Genomic DNA, 4,569 nt, shown 5'->3' with positions numbered 1-4,569 from the left:
CCGTCGACGTCTTTTGCAATTTCTCCAGTTTTTTGAGAGCTTCGATTGTGTCTGGTCTGATCGTGTTGTCAGGATCTGGATTCCCAAAGATTCCTCTCTCGTAGCACAGGTGAGTTGCCATGCCAACCTTGCGAGTACATCGAGCCAAAGCGTAGGACCAACCTTCTGTGGAAAGGTCGACACCGAGTTGGATAGACAGACGTTTAAGGGCTTTCTGACGAGTGGTATTGTCCAATCCTGCAAGCATTAAAGCCCCAGATGGCCAGGAAGATGGTGACCCTCCTTCGCTCGGTTGATCTTCGTTCCTCATTGGTCGTAGTTTCACTTGAAGTACGGCAGAAAGAAGATCTTCAGCGTTCTCGTGCAGGGTGATGACTGGATACGACCATTTTGCGTTATCAGGATTCTTAATCACCGCTTCCTTCTCGAAAAGGGCGGGTTTGCTTGAGGTGGTGAAGGGTACGGAATAGATATCCGTCTTAAAACCTGCAAGAAGGCTTGTCGATTCACCGAGTTTGATTTTAGAATTTTGCGACATTGTTAAAATTTTCTTTGTCCTCACAGTAAGAGCTCTTTCCAAACCAACGTTGTTGATTGTTTCTGGCAACAAAAGAGCAGATTGATGTTAAAAGATTTATCTCAAATGGGAAACTGCCTTTACGATATTGTAAAAACGGAGAATTTTTAAAACTTTCTGTCGTGTTCCAGTCTTATGGCTCAGATTTTAGGCTCACAACACATATGTTTACTACGCTGCCCAAAAGGTCCCACAACAAACACACACAGATCAGTCTGAAAGCTATCTCATAAAGGCTCACGAACGAAAAATGATTTCAGAAAGACAAAAGATTTTACTCTTCAATAATCACCGACATTGATACTTTGCCGAAGTCGGGGTAATTTAGAAACCAGGCTTTATCAGAGTGTGTAATACAAACACAGCGGTTCGTCAGCGGTTTGTCGCTTGCTTGCATAATTCGTAAACGTTTCGTAAACGCAAATCTTAAAATTTCAAATAAACCGTGTAAGCCTCAAGTAAGTCAAGTTTTTGATTGTGTAACGCGTAACGGCGTACTTCCAGGCTATTAACGGCAATAAAGAGCAATTGTGCTCGACTTTTTAAAACATCAGACACAATCAACGTTTTCTTATAGGAGAGAAATTGTGAAAAGAAGAGGTCTAAACGTATGCTTTCCTCTGTCGCGTTTTTCCACGTACGAACACGCACGTAAAAGCTTAAAAACGTGGAAGAAAACACAGCAAATTATCAGCAGCAGCATCACTCCGGGTGATATTACACCAGGTCACCTTGTGTTTTGTAAGTTTCAATCCTTTACGATTTCATCGTTTCCTACCAAAACAATTCTTCACAACTAACGTGAACGGCGTAGTCAGTTGCGTTAATAAAGCCCGTTTTCCCCTGGAGGTATTAGGGACCTTAAGCATGTAGGACGGGAACATGACGATGACGTGGTTGGAATACTCCTTTAAATAAACGTTATGGTAAAACGTTGCTGTATATTATCAACTGTATCAATTTAATGGGATAGAAGACGTTGAAAACATTGTTTTTACGTTTAGGAACAATTCTATAGAGCCTAATTCGAGGTAGCGCTCACTGGGTCCTGAAATGCAGGCGTTCCACAAAGAACGTAATAAACAACGTTTTGCCGTTGTAAACAGAACGTAAATCACGTCTAAAACTCCCATAGGTATTTAATAATTAATTTCCTTTCAATGAAGCATTGTATTGATAGCTGCCGTCGTCGTGTTCCCGTCTGGCCTAGATGATTAAATCCCTATTTTTCGCGCGAGCGACTTTATTTCTTTGTATTTGAGCAATTTTTTCCGGGTGATTGCAGATGAGAGCTCTGGAACAAACTAAAATATCGCTTCGCGCGAAAATTATCGCCAGTGGAAAATCGGTTTAACGTTACTAAGTTTTCTATTCTGCTGCCAACGACAAAATAGTTCGGTTATTTTAAGCCGGTTTTCTACTAGTGATATTTTTCGCCCGAAGCGACATTTTATTATTGTTTCTGAGCTCTCAACTGCAACCATCTGGAACAAATTGCTCAAATACAAAGGAATAAAGTCGCTTCGCGCGAAAAATATCGCGAGTGGAAACCGGCTTTTATGTCGAAGTCATGCAAGGTCGCTGGTGTAAAGTAAACTATAGAAATATGCTCATTTTGTTCGAATTTGTCCAGTTTAAGCACCAGTTTGTCCAGTTTAGCCAAAAACAAAAAGCCTTAATCGTAATCCGTACCATCGTTTTACGATCATAAAGTATATAATAGGGAACAAGGGGGAATTTCGACCAATCAGCAACTTTGTTTACATTTTCCGTAATCCAAACAGAATGGATAAATTTTGATAAAAAGTGCAATATATACCATTTTACATGAAGTATTAAAAATTTTGCTATTCTGATTGGCTTTGCCGATTCGATAAGGCGATTAGTTTAAAACGAAATTCCTCTTGTTTATTTAGGGAAGCACTAATAACATATAAATGTATGAACGGTTTGGCACCATCTTATATATCGAAGCTTTTTATAAAAAGAAATGAAATACACGACCTGAATATACAAGAAACAGCAAAACGCTATACATATATGTTCCACAACATAAAACAACTTCAGGGGAAAGAACTCTTCACTATAGAGCGGTGAAGCCATTGAATGACTTAGGTGAAGATTTTAAAAGGTTATCTTGGAAAAAAAACAGCTGAAAACTGAGCTAAAACAGCCGATGTTCAGCAGTTTTTAAAGTGAGCCATGTAATTATATTTCCGATCTTCGACTACACGATTTTAAATAATACTAGAAATACATTGCATGCAAAGTCCCCTCGCCTGAAGCAATAAACATATATTTCCATCACTGAAATTCTATAATACTCGTTTCTGCTGAATGATCGAAGTCGTAAAGTAAAATGCTATATCTGGGTACAATTATAAAGTCGACTCTTGAGCTATCAAATTCGACTATATAATCATAATTGTGCTACGAATAGTTTTAAATACTGCAATTTCTAGCGAAATTTCAATTACTTTTTAAACAGATTCACCTTTAAAAATAAATACCTTCCAAATCAAAATCATTTCAACAAAATTGACGAATAAATTCAAAGAGGTGTCATACATTTGTTGATAAAACCACATATTAAACTTACAAAATACTTGCATGCTTTAAAATACAAAATCTACCCATTTACCTGTTCAAAAATACTTTAAAAATGCTTCAAAATCGTAGTTTTTTTACCATCCATTTGAATGAAAGTTTTTCTATCCGAAGGCATCTTTCACATTATATTTTATTCAATTTTACGTATATTTTTAAGACCATCCAAATGAAAAATATTATTTAAAAAAAGTTTTATAATTCAAAATATCAGTTATGCTGACGTGATCCCAAATTTTAATTTAACCAATGGCACGTTTGTAAACGTTTGCTAGTTACCAGTTTTAACTCGTCTTAAACCCACGCATGCGCATAACTTACAAAAACGCCCAACGTCCATGACATAATGGCGGACAACTTTCATTTCGCATTTGCATTCCCGGGCGGAATTAGTACCCTCGCCAGGTGCTTCGCACCGGCTCGGGGATTACAATGTAGTAGAAATAGTAATATATAGTAATATAATAATAGTAGTCAAATAGACCATAATTACTCGAGTTGAAAATTCGCCAAGGTTTTGTTTTTTTGTTGTTGTTTTTTTTTTACTATTTTTCATCGTCGCAAGTGTGTTTTGGCGCGAAATATGGTAGTATTTAAAAAGTGTATGTGACCGTATTTATCTACGTCACAGTTTTGTCTCCCAAGAGTTGTGGTGCATAGCTCGAAATATCTGACTAATTTACCAATGCACGATTTAATTTCGCTCGCATGATACGGCAATTGCTCCAAGAGCCAAGAGGAACAAATAAACCGTTCTTTTGATGCTGTTCGATTAAGTTTAGATTTAATTGGGGTAAGAATATATTTAATGCTTGTAGATTCTGGTCCTATTTTAATAATATCGCTGCTATTTTGCCGTTTAACAAAATGTGGTCGTTTACGGGTGCGTTGACACGTCGTAGTTTGCACAGGATTGAAGATTTAATCTAGCTAGCTATATAAGCGCGAATTCCAAAGTGTAAGACAAAGTGAACGTATCATGCGGTTTATTTACATTTTTAAACAATTGAACTTCTATACTTGTCAAAATTCCGGTTGCTTAGTAAAAGAAACCTAAAATAATTTAGTTTCAACTTCAAGTAATTGGTTGGCACAGCTGATCTGATAATGAAATATAAGTATACTATGTACACACATTGTAGATGTACTTTATCGTATATATTATAATGTCTGCTCTTTAATAAGAAGATTATCACATTTGCGGAATCATATGTCAATGCAACAGACAGACGTTTTACACAAAATTTACCGTCAATATCAGATTACTTTTTTGCGCCGAGTTGCGAAGTACGCTAGGAAATTGGGAACTACGTTTCGAATTACGGAAATACGTAGCCAACTTTCGTACCTACTTTCGTAGGTATTTCTAGCGAACTTTGTAGGGG

Source organism: Dendronephthya gigantea, unplaced genomic scaffold (assembly GCF_004324835.1).
Source record: "Dendronephthya gigantea isolate DGI-Jeju-01 unplaced genomic scaffold, DenGig_1.0 000003F, whole genome shotgun sequence".
NCBI classification, from domain to species: Eukaryota; Metazoa; Cnidaria; class Anthozoa; order Malacalcyonacea; family Nephtheidae; genus Dendronephthya; species Dendronephthya gigantea.
The sequence above is the reverse complement of the archived record's forward strand: the minus strand, read 5'-3'. Positions refer to the sequence as shown.